Source organism: Amblyomma maculatum, chromosome 5 (assembly GCF_055883805.1).
Source record: "Amblyomma maculatum isolate TAMU_Amacu chromosome 5, ASM5588380v1, whole genome shotgun sequence".
Classification (NCBI taxonomy): domain Eukaryota; kingdom Metazoa; phylum Arthropoda; class Arachnida; order Ixodida; family Ixodidae; genus Amblyomma; species Amblyomma maculatum.
The window spans coordinates 105890632-105903803 of NC_139348.1; positions in this window are offsets into that span (position 1 = coordinate 105890632).

A 13172-nucleotide genomic window follows, 5' to 3' on the forward strand; every position below is an offset into this window, starting at 1 on the left:
ATCGCGCTTATTTCGCATGCTAGCAAGGTGATGTTGAAAATCCTCCAAGGTAGGCTGCAGCAGTGTGTGGATCGGGAGCTTCCGGACGTGCAAGCTGGGTTTCGCAAGGGCAGAGGAACTAGAGACCAAATTGCCAACCTTCGCTGGATCATGGAAAAAGCCAGAGAGTTCCAGAAACCCATCTACTTATCCTTTATTGATTATGCGAAAGCGTTTGACTGCGTAGATCCCAGCAGATTGCGGCAAGCTCAGCAAGAAATGGGAGTTCCAATTCCCCTCATCTGTCTCCTCAGGAACCTGTATGAAGGACAAGAGGCCATAGTCAGAACTGGGCATAGTCTTACTGATTGGTTTCCAATTGAGAAAGGAGTGAGGCAAGGGTACATACTGTCGCCCTGCCTATTTAACCTATATGCAGAGTGCATCATGAGGAAGGCCGGTCTGGACGAGTCTTCAGCTGGAGTGAAGATTGCTGGAAAACGTATCAACAACCTTAGATATGCGGATGATACCACTTTAAGGGCAGAAAGTGAAGTGGAACTCAAGAGACTTCTGATGCGCGTACAAGAAGAGAGTGAGAAGTGTGGGCTTAAACTGAACATTAAAAAGACAAAGATCATGGCATCTTGCCCTATCAAGTCCTGGAGCATCAACGGACAAGAAGTGGAAGCTGTGACAGATTTTCTCTTCTTGGGCTCCAAGATTACCTCGGAAGGAGACTGCAGCCATGAAATTAGGAGACGCCTGCTTCTGGGAAAGAGAGCACTGGTTAGCCTTGACCGCCTAGTAAAGTGAAGAGACATTAGTCTGCCAACCAAGATCCGTATAACTCCTGCTATGGTCTTTCCAGTTGTGATGTATGGATGCGAGAGTTGGACTGTGAAAAAGGCTGACCGCCGAAGAATTGACGCGTTTGAATTGTGGTGCTGGCGAAGACTCTTGAGAGTTCCTTGGACTGCCAGAAGATCATATCAGTCGATATTGTCGACCATAAACCCTGACTGCTCATTGGAGGGTCAAATTCTAAAGTTAAAGCTCAGCTACTTTGGTCATCTGATGAAAAGAGAGGAGTCGCTGGAGAAAGATTTGATGTTGGGAAAGGTTGAGGGTCGCCGGAGAAGGGGTAGGTAGCGAACGCGATGGTTAGATGGAATCCTCGAGGCACTGCAGATGAAGTTATGTGATGTTAGGAAGATAGTGAGAGACCGGAAAGCGTGGCGTGACATGGTCTATATGTTCACGAAGAGTCGGACATGACTGAACGACTGAACTGATCATACCATATCTCGAGCATCGGGCATCATAAATATCGGGGGAGTAGGTAAACGAAGAATTAGCATACATTAAAAAACATGAGCACTCACTTAAGGACAAAGGGCGAAGAAATGCCGGTATAATGAAGCATAGGGCATTGTGGGGATACAAGTATCAGGTTTTGAGGAGTATTTGGAAATGAATTATGGTGCATGGGCTTACTTTAGGAAATGCGGTTTTGTGCCAAAAATCAGAGGTACTGTCGACATTAGAAATAAATCAAAGAGCAGTCGGATGATTTGCACTGGGCGCCCACGGCAAAACCACAAATGTTGCGGTACAAGGAGATATGGGCTGGGCATCTTTCGAAGTACGGGAAGCTCAGAGTAAAATATTATATAAAGAGCGCTTGAGAACATTGGACAGTAACAGATAGGCAGATGAAGTATTTAAATACCTATACCTAAAAAGCATTGACTCACAATTGAGAAAAAAAAACTAGGAAACTAACCAGTAAGTGTGCTGGTCACAAGGATGAAGAATTAAAGAGCGTTAAGCAACAGGTGAAAAACACAGAAGGTATAAATTGGATAATTCTATGGAAAAGAAACAGTGTCCCCTATTCCGAAAGTGGAAAAGGCAGACCAGGAAGGAAGCTTTCTTTGATAACTCAAGAGGCAGTGCCCTACTTTTTGAAGCTAGATCAGGTTGCTATAAAAGACGCAGCTACAGAAAGATGTTCAACCATGAAGATGACACATGTGCAGTATGTGGCAAATCCACAGAAACAATTACCCATCTTATACTCGAATGGGTTGGTATTGATCCGGATGTCGGTGCAGGCGCAGTCACTCTTGCTGAGGCCCTGGGGTTTAAAGATACCATTCGCCGGGTGAATGAACCTGCGGTGGAAGCTAGCAAAAAACTTTTTGAATATTGGTGGCTTAAAGCAGAAAATGTGCAGATGAAGTTATGTGATGTCCGGAAGATAGTGAGAGACCGGAAAGCGTGGCGTGATATGGTCCATAGGGTCACGAAGAGTCGGACACGACTGAACGACTGAACTGAGCTGAACTGAAAGCAGAAAATGACATGTTAGTAATGTAGAAACAAAAATTTAATAAATTGAATGATGGTGTAGTTAAGCAATCTAAAACAATATTTAAGATATAGGGGGAAAAATGAGCATGAAGCAACTGCTACCAACGTGTTTTAAAGGGGACGCTCCTATATTCCATCCATCGATCCATCCGTCCGTCCGTCCGTCCGTCCGTCCGTCCGTCCGTCCGTCCGTCCGTCCATCCATCCATCCATCCATCCATCCATCCATCCATCCATCCATCCATCCATCCATCCATCCATCCATCCATCCATCCATCCATCCATCCATCCATCCATCCATCCATCCATCCATCCATCCATCCATCCATCCATCCATCCATCCATCCATCCATCCATCCATCCATCCATCCATCCATCCATCCATCCATCCATCCATTCATTCATTCATATATCCATCCATCCGGGAAAAATGCAAGCTGAAAATAGCAAGCTCATCACTCCTGCTGTTCCTTTGGTATTTCAGGTTGCTTCCAGGTTGCTAATGCGTAGTAACGTCATTATGGCACCACGGCATACAGCAGTGGTTGCAGCTCCAGCAAATTATCATGGGCTGAAAAACGTACATAAGCGTGTGGGGCAGAGGTAAATCGTGTGCCAAATCTGCGTAAACATCACGAAAGTTTCCAAAGCGTAGAAAGAACGAAATCAAGTACGGTCCTGTTCAATACGCTTTTGGAAACCTCGTGTGGGGAAGATAGATGCACCCTAGTCTCCTACCTAGCAGAAAGATTTCACAATAGTTTGCAAATATTATTCGACATCTGAAGTTATCCTTGAAAATCTTGAACAAGGAGCGAATACGCATTTTGACGTTGAAACTTTATGTACGTTTGGGTCGGCGACATTTACCAAGGGGTTCTAGCGAAGTGTTAAGAGAATGGCTCCACGACGGACAGAGAAAACATACGGGTACAATGCATGCTTTGAGTAGAGCACACGTTTGTGTCACCGATGCAGAAATTTCGTCTTTTTCAGTTTAAAATGTTACTCGTCAGTTTTTTCCACAGCCTCTTATTTGAGACCCGCTCTCCCGTGATTATTATCAGAACGCTCATTAGCTACACTTCTGCCCATTTTGCTCCATTTTCAGGAAATCTTTGGAAATAAGTAATGAAGACTTTTACAACCTCGCGTCATTTCCTGAATGACTGATTTGAAGTGTTTTCCAAGTTTTTGTCACGAACACTCGTACTCTTCGGAAGACCTGCAACGAAAGGAAAATTGTCGTGCTGTCGACTACGGTCGAGATTAGGCTGCATTTCTTCATCGAGGTGGTCGTTGCGTAGAAAGCGAACTCAATGTCCCAAAATCTTAACATTTGTGGACAAAGGTCATAAATGAGCGACGAGACGATGACTTATTGCCGAGTTACGCGACTAGACTTTACTCTTCATCTGTACTTTTAATTCCTTCTGATCACATTTCCTCCTCTACAGAGCGTATTTTAGAAGTGAAACAAATATTCCAGAAAAGCTATAGATGATAACGCATAACAAAACGCGTTATCTTTAGGTATACAAAAATGGGTCAATTGAGAGAAAGCAGCTCGTTCATTTTCCCATCTAACAACGTAATTCCACCGTGTCTATTGTTTTATTCTTATGATTACCCTGTCCCAGTTTCTCTCCACTACTCCATCTAAGGCTCAAAGCAAGGTCTTCGGGCATTTGAGTAAATAAATAAGAAAAATAAGTCACGCACGCTTCCTCCGTTATAAGGACTGAAGCAGGTTATGGCGCACGCCTGCTTGGCTCACCCATTTTTCTCCTTTCCGTTACGACGATCTCGCATTTCCGCACTAATTTGGGCTTCCATGATGGTCATTGCTTGGCCACCTTGTCCTATTTGTTTGTTGCTTGTGTACCTTCCCTGGTCCCATTCTTTCATCAATGCCCGTATCATCAAAACCAGAGACGCTGAGCATTCGAACACCTTTTTTATCTTGAGATAAAGCATCGCAAAGGAAAAATAAGAAAGGACAGCTTTCATAATGCGCTCGAGTGTTTTTATTTATTCGTTTTCAACTTAGCCCCCGAAGGAAATAAAAGACAGAGACCTTGGGGACGTCCTCGAGCCAACCGTAAAGTGCAGAAGCAGGTGAGTCGGAAGTCCCCCTCCGTAGTCAGTCGCCTACGCTATCGAAATCCGCATCTCACGGGGAAGCGCCGAGTCGGACGCGTGTGCGGCGTTCGATGCGAGAAGGGACACCGTCGGCAGCCGTCGCGGTGAACGAGATTTGAACGCTGTCATTGGGCGAGGAGGGTCTAACTCTTTAGGTCGCTTCCTAAGCGTCTACTTTACGAGACTCCTGCGGGGCAAACGTGAATCGCCTGCCTAATGGAAGGATAGTGGTTTTCTCCCCTCGCTGAAAACTGCCCGTTATATGCCTTCAGGGTTCTAACGGGTCACGCTCACGTGCCGATTAGTTTCACGCTCACGTGTAGTTTGTGGCCCAAAAGTTCCGACTGCTTTCTTAAGTGTCCGCGCGAATGGGCCTATATAGTTGCGTTAAGTAACGCCGGCTTTTGCGTTTTATGACGGTTTTGCCCGGATTCCATTACGGAGGCTGCTGATTTGTCGGTTTGATTTCAGTCAGCACGGGGTGACATTCCTGTGGTTTTAACTCGGAGGTATTTATTGTCTCCTACGAGGTCACTCGGGATTTTAAGGAGATAGAGAGAGATGAGGCTGTCTAGATTAACCTAGATACCCTCCACGTGCCACCTCTATTGTTTATGGGCTTCTTTCCTGAGTTCTTATCTTTATTCTTCACTTGTTGTTGTTTTTTTTTTTTTTTTTTACTTGGCGGCGCCCTTTTGCTGCTTACATTTTCAACGGCAGTACCTCTACTCATTACTTGGGCTACAACATATATATGAACAATGACATTGCGTTCATGCTAGGAATATAGCAATCCAGAAAAGCTTCTGGGCCATATAGCTTCCCCGAAGTTGAATTAGGGATACTGGGGTTAAATAAACTTGCTACATACACATGGGCAACGGCATCCTTAGTTAGAACGAGGCTACGTTCGCTGAAAATTGAGCTTTTATACATAAAATATATATGTACAGCTCTCATCTTTATGGACCGATTCTAATGAAGGGGAGAAGGGATTAAATAATGTTGCTATCTACAAATAGGAAATGAAACCCTTAGTGACAAAACGGCCACGCTTACTGAAAATTGAAATTTTATAAATGAAAAGCCTGCGCTGCGCCGTCGCTACCTTGAAAGAGGAGGCAACGCGTTATTAAGATCCTTGTTTTTCTTATGAAAGGCGGGAGGAGGAAGATGACGGCAGTGGGCCTTTCGCTGAACAACTCATCTTCGTTCATTGCTTGGACACAAGGGCCTTATCATCACTTTCTCTTGAACTTTATTGAAACAGCCAACCTTTTTCTTTCATTTATTGCCCCTTTAAAATTATTTTACATATTCCAGTATTCCCTGAGGCAATAAACAACGCACATAAAATAAAAATACGCACGTAATATTATATAAAAATTATGACGCATTGGTTCTTTAAGAAGCCTCCAGGGGGCTTTCGTACCATTTCGCTTCCCATTTAGCGTCCATCTGCTGTGGTCTAGTTAAAACTGTATTTTGAAATAGGTATTCGACACATACCGTATTTTTACATGTTTATACAGATCGTTATAACTATAAGAGATAACACTATAACACTATAACAGAGATAACACTATAAGAATTAACATGATAACTATAACACTATAAGAGATACGGCGTCGCTGGGCGTGCTATTGTCGTGAAAATAACGCTCTATCCGTGCACGCAATAAACGTGACAGCGCGGTGGCATTTAAAAAAATGTGCATTTCGGGAAGCCAGCCTCAGAAGTCAAAAAATGCGTACTTTTGAAGTTAAGTATTTCGATCTACTTGCCGATAATGAAAATATAAAAACTTTTCTGTTGTCTCCCTTCGTTTCTTTAGTATATGGTTGCTCCGAAAATAAAAAATAAAAGCGAATTAGGTCACGAGTTCTAGCGCAGTGGAAAATGTCTTCAAACTTTGATCCCCTGTGTTATAGCAGAATTATCTTCCGGCCTGAGTGACGTCGAGATAGCCATCACTAATCTAGAGAACGCAGTCATTTTTATGCCTGGTTACGGGATAATATATGAGCAGATAGCGCTTCTTTTGTGCCACGAATGTCACTTATTACGCGAGTTTCTGAGATTGAGCCCTCCTATCTTGGTATCATCATTAAGGGTAGGCAGCAGAAGGTCAGAGCTTTATTTAGTTATCTACAATACCACACTTCGCAAACCTCTATTGAATAACTTCTCTTCGAAAATGACTGTGTTCTTTGAAGAGCAGTTACCAACTGAACTGACCCTTTCGAATTCCAAAATGGCTCTACCGGTGTGCAGTAATGGTACGACACTTGGCTGAAGACATCAATTGTATGTAAAGCTATGTTTATGTCCATTAACCATCGTCGTGTAAATGTAATGACTAATTATTGTACCAATAACGTCACGATTGCAACTATTCAATCATTCAAACATGGTATGTTTATTTCGCGTGATAGAGAGAGACATTTTCGAGATATAGTTATTATCGGCGGTTCGACCGAAGACCGGACTTTATCAAGAGTATGAGATTTGATGAAGGTCATAACGTCGACAATAAATGTGTCTCTAACAAGTGTACACTCCATTTAGCTCTTTAATATGGAAGCCAAAGGAAACTACATCGTAATAGATATAATATATATACCAGCACCGACCTCTGCTATAAGCAAGATGCGGTGTCTCTGCTGTCACCAGGCTCGGCCGACTGGAGGTGAAAAGAAGCTTAAGCGTTCTTAGGAATAAATTGAACCAAAATATCTGTAAGCAGTTTTCTGATTTCACATTGCACTTATATGATGCCTTCATTCGGCGCAGAGTAATATCTGCATGGTGGAACACATTTTGAAAGTATAAAATATCATTGCCGAGGCGGATCGCAAACACCGAAAGAAGTAACAGGTACAAAACGGGAGCCCGGAACATAGAAAAACGTGCAAGGAAAACTTAGAAAAAAAGCTTTCTATTTCGGAAATCATCATAAACGTGACTGATAGTTAAATATTAGCCAGTATTTTGAAGAAAATTGTTGCAAATTATGTTACGTCATTTGGAAGTCATTCTACTTTTGAAATGCCTTGATTCATGTGTATTGCAAAGAGCGACATACACATGACAACCTCGATATCAGCGGGGTGTTTCTCGCAATCGATAAAACATCTCGTGCTATTCGACGTGCTGCTGCACAAGCTACATTCCCTTCTTAATACTGCCGCTCCAATAATAAAAACATTTAGGCTCAAAGCAATAAACATACACAATAAACGCATTAGTACAATAAACGAACCACGCGCAGCAGCACCTACCGAAATCCCCCGTCTGCTCACACAAATTACGAAAAGCGCAGCTGAATAAAGATGCACAGAAGAGAGAAACATATATAGGGTCAAGGGCAATGTTCGTGTGTGCCGACCAACTTGCTCAACGTTCCACTGTGTTGTTGCTCATACATGTCACTTTGGGGGCTCCAGTGTTGTCCGAGCGTCGTTAGTGTCGCCGTCAGCAATAGTGTGTCTTTCTCTTTCATTCCCTTGTCATGCAAGTGTGTTCTAAAATAGACAGCAGCAGATGACATTTGCGCGCGAACTGCAAGAATAATTTTCTGGAAATTTCGGCTAAGAATTATGCCAAAATTGCATCATACAACGAAAAAACGATATTAGAGACAACGGTTCAAAGTCGCACACGGAAACACCAAAATCAATCATTCCTCAAAAAGTACAAAAACAAAAAAAAAACATCAAGACATCGCCGGAAATAGAAAGGATAGGGAGCAAGTGACGTTCACAATGCATAGCTTGGAACAAAAGCAATTGGAAGTGATTTTGTCTCATAAACAAGGACCCTCGCAGCTCCGTCTGAGACAGGGCCCAGGGCCCAGTAACAGGGTTCGAGCTCAGTACGTCTTGGAGCCAGTGCAATACTTTTTGTTCCAAACTCTGCCCATCGTCGTTTACAGCACTTCCTAAATTAGCCCCCTTTCGGGAAAAATCGACGTGATTCTAAATTAACTTGTGGGTAGAAGTAGTCACTGTGATCTAGCATGAAAAAAGCTTCAGGACGACCCCGTGGACCACAACGCTTGGGACGTCGGTGCTCTGGTTCTTCGTTAGGAACAACTTCATAATCCAGGTCACCAACACGTCGAAGAACGCGATAGGGACCGAAATAACGGTGCAAGAGTTTTTCACCGAGTCCGCATCATCAAATAGGATACCGCATCATCCAATAGTTTGGGTACTTGCAGCGCCCTTTCTTTTCGGCAAAGTTCATAAAGTGGCCGACTGCATCGAGACGCACCTCTTTGCATGGAACGGGCGCAGCCGGTCTCCTGAGTTTCTTAGCTTGAAGGCAGTTTTCAACTTGTGAAGCCGCCAGGGGCCGCCTCCTTGAAGGTGTCACCACTTTTCCTTCTAGTCGGAGCGCACAGGCGATCTCAGCCTTGAAAGCTAGCAATGGCATCTGCTCTTTCTTGGGAATGTCAGCAGCTGTTGCGTCTCTCCTGTAGGTTAGCCAGCAGTTTACTACCACAACATCAAGAAAATGAAAAAAAAAAATGCGATACCATTTCTTTGATCTCAGTGTTATCCTGTACAGAGCCACCAGCATATCGGCAAGGTCCACCCCGCCCATGGACTCGTTGTACACCGCTACCACGGAAGGACAAGAGATGGTGACACTTGTCTTCGTTTTCTTGTCATAACGCTTCACAGGCTGGGTTGGCGAAGCAGAGGCGAAAGTTGACAAGAGTGTAACATGGCGGTTATCAAACCACTTTACAGCCCTGAGCTTGACGCCGTCCACAGTTGTTTCCTTCTCGCTGTATGCTCCACGACCTCTCTTTTTCAGTTCATTGTCAGATGGGAGAGCGCAGCCCTTTAGGCGGACTTCGCGAACTGTACCGATGGAGCTGATTCCGACCTTTTGCAGTACCACTTGCAGGTCTAGGCTTGTAAACCAGTTGTCGAAATACAAGATATAGCCTTTGTTTTGCGGCACTTCATTTGCCATGCGGAGGACGATATTGGCACTGGCGCCTTTGTCCGGCATGCCTGGCTGTGGTGAAATCTTCCCTGTGTATACTTCAAAATTGTACACGATCCCGGAAGCGTCACACAGCAAGAAGAGCTTGTATCCCCACTTTTTGGGTTTCTTGGGCAAATACTGTTTCAGAGAGCTGCGCCCTTTGAAAGGCACCAGCTGCTCGTCTACACACATCTTCTGACTTTTCGGAATATGGCGGCATTTCACAACGAGGTGGTCAACAAGCGGTCGAATTTCGCATATACGATCCCTATCTATGTCACTCAGATCTGGTGCCTTAAGGTTGTCATTGAAGTGCAGAGACTTTTTTATGAACTCCCAGCGGTCCATTGGCATAGTGTCTGCTACTTATTTGATCCTGAAGTTTTCCGACCAATACATTCGTGTCTGAGGCAGTTTCATTATAGACATAGTAAGAATAGTGCCAATAAATTGCTCGCGCTCTTTAGTGGTCAGTACCAAGACTTTGTTTGGGTTTCCTTGAGCACTGTAAATGGCGGACTGCTCACAGATATGCTTCAAGATCGCTTCATGAAAATAGCTTCGAAAGTAGCCAACTGGCGATTGAACAGGCGACGTGGAAGGTAGCGTATCCTCCCATATTGGCTGCTCTCTCCCCTTGCTGTCGTGAATAGTTCTCCATGATGCAGATAGCTTCCTTGCTTTACTAGGAGCATGGTGCGACGCCGAAGAAGCTGTACTCACAGTAATTGTGTCAGCGCTGCCTTCGTCTAGTTCACAGGAATCGCATAAAACTCCTGCAAAAAAATTAGGCAGCATATTATTAGGTATTTCCAGGACAAATTATTGATCGCTTACCAGTGCAACGTTTGTCGGTAGAATCCACTTCATCGTCACTGGAGGACGCGAGGTCCGAGTCATCACTGTGCTCCGGTGGGACTTTTGCTTGTCTTTTCCCATAGAATATCCCAAGATCCATATTTTCTGCCCATACAGTTGACCCGGTAACGTCTGAGACAGTCAAAACATACCGCACATAAACAAGGGAACTTATTAGCTCACGAACGCTGGCATAATGCCATCATATATAAGAAATACCGCGTATTGCCTGTTGTTGCCCTCAGGCAACATACTGAAAGTCTGTCATTTCGATAACAAGTCGCGTCTTAAAAGAGATTCCATTCTATAAGCGTACGATGAAGCACTACTACAGCTTATGTTAGAGCCACAATAAGCAACAATGAGTACGAACCTGTTTTTAGCGCCGTGAAGTTGATGAGACAGCTCGTAGGAGAAAACGCCGTTTGCGCGCCAAACTTCTTCCGCCTTTGTAGTTTGTGCATTCTAGCATCAGATGGCGCTAGAGTGGGACAGATATTAATCTTTCCAGATCAACTGTTGAAAAAAACTGAACCGAAACCGAAACTCTGAAAGGGAAAAAATTGATTTCTGGTTTGTTGCCCACAGGCAACACCCGTCAATAATACAAATCAATAATAGGTACATGTTTCGAGAACAGGACGTTAACAGCGAAGCGTATTCCCTTCATTAAAGGAACTATTTTTATTTGAGAAATTATCTACGATTCTACCGAAGGACTGACATTTTTCAAGAATAGTTTTGTTTTGTTTTTTCCCTGCCGAGTCCTCCTTCATAAGTGCTAGATAAGCGAAAAGATAAAAAGAATAAGTAAAAAAAACTGAAATGGCCTGAGACATGGACGTGCGCCCTTCACCGTGGGCTGGAATCATCCTCGTGGACGTATCCTATTTTTCTGATAAGTGTTTATTTCAACGCACTGCCACGCCGGGAAATGATGTGACTTCGCTGATATAATATTTGGCCTCCACCTCCTATAAGAATAAATTGTTCAAATACCGGCCCACTGTTCCCTCCAATTGCTCAGCATCTGACCATTGCGATGGTTACGCTTGTGATGCAAGGAAGGATTATAAAATTCTCTGGCTCCAGACAAGCCGCCTTCGTAAGCCGGGAGACTGCACCAGAAAAATAGCATGGATAATGCGTTGTACAGCTGGATGATGTCTACCGTAATGACGCTTCCAACGTCATTCCCGCAAGGAAGGCTTGCACAAGAACCACGGCTGCTACTCTCTTTTTTTCCTGAAATGGTTATGAAGATCCAAACAGATTAGACTTCTGCAGCACGTAGTGACCTTTTTTTTTGTTAGATATTCAATCTCGGAACATACTCTTAGGCACATGTTTTCACGTCAGTTAACCTTTCCGACACGTGGCAAAATTTGCCTTTACAGATTTTTCTGCTATCGAGCCGGAGAGTTAAAACTGTCATAAAAACCCAGAGAGCTGCGTTTTTGAAAATAATTGTGGGAAAACTGCAAATACCTTAAGGCAGTTTTATAAGCACATTGGTACGAATGGTCTAAACTTCCAATAGGCAAGAAAATTTGGTTCTAAGGTCAGCCCTGCGCTGGAAGCAAGTAATTAAGACGAACAAAGAAAACCAATGGAGCACGTTTTTATATATATTTGAGGCAAATGTGCAATATTGTAAGAGTTTTTAAAATATTGGCAGCAACGGTTCCCGTGTGTAGCAATTTTTCTTTTCTAGGTTTCGTCCTGCTCTCACAACAAACATAAGACTAGCATAACAAAACAATGACAACCGTTTTTGAAAGCACCGAAATACTAAAGGCCTTCCTAGAGGAGCCAGGAGGATCGGTGGATATTGGGCGCGAGGACATACCGTAGCGCCACCTGTCGGAAGCGCCTGCATGACGAAGTGGGATAACGGACGTTGAACTGCTGCTGTGGGATACTTTCCTACGCAGTTCAGTGTTAGCGTTACGTCCATTTATTTATTTGATATACACCTCCAACTGGGCCTATATAAGGTTATGTTGAGGTAAGAGACCCACTCATTCGGCTAAAAAGCGCTTCACTGAATCAGAGTTATTGTAGTTGGCGAGCTTTACTGCTACGACGACGCGCACCAGCTGCAGCATTTCTGCTGCTATGAAAAAAAAAGTAACAACAACAGAACCTATCACATGACCAGTCAGATGTAAGCAGTCAGTGCACAGGTAATGGGATTCCTCTGCGAGAACAGAGGACTGTCAGGAGTCTGGCAGATGCTGAGAGCCTTCGCATAGCGCCGGCAGAAGGGCCACCTTTCCCCTGCTCCCTTGAACGCAGTTGAGGAAACACGTTTGACTGTGGGGTGACATGGATTAATTTTTTAGCACGTGTGAAGCCGTGCGTTCCACGCAATGAATTCTTCTGCACTGACTGCGGCTATTGGCATTCTAGGTTAGAGCGGATGTTTGTTTTCACCGCGCGCAGTAGTTTCTTTTTACGCATATCTCGATCAGCACATCACAACATTCAAGCAATGCTCTATCTTCGTTGATTCACGGTCTCCGTCATTTGAAATTGCTACAGTACTGGAGACGCCGCCTGAGACAACTCGTGATGCATACCGCTGCCAGAGGCGGTATGAATCTTCTAGTTCACTTCAGTGAAAGTTCCGTGTGAGCGCGTTCATTTGAAACAATTTGAGGAACTTCTGGCCTTCGTACGATCCCTCCTTTTTTCGGAAGAGTACCGCTTCATGAAGCCAGCATCTTTCCCATCCTTCCAGCAATAGTATTGTTAGCTTCACAATTGATAAGCCTAAATTAAAACGTGCGCGCCGTTACTCTGCCGCTCACCGA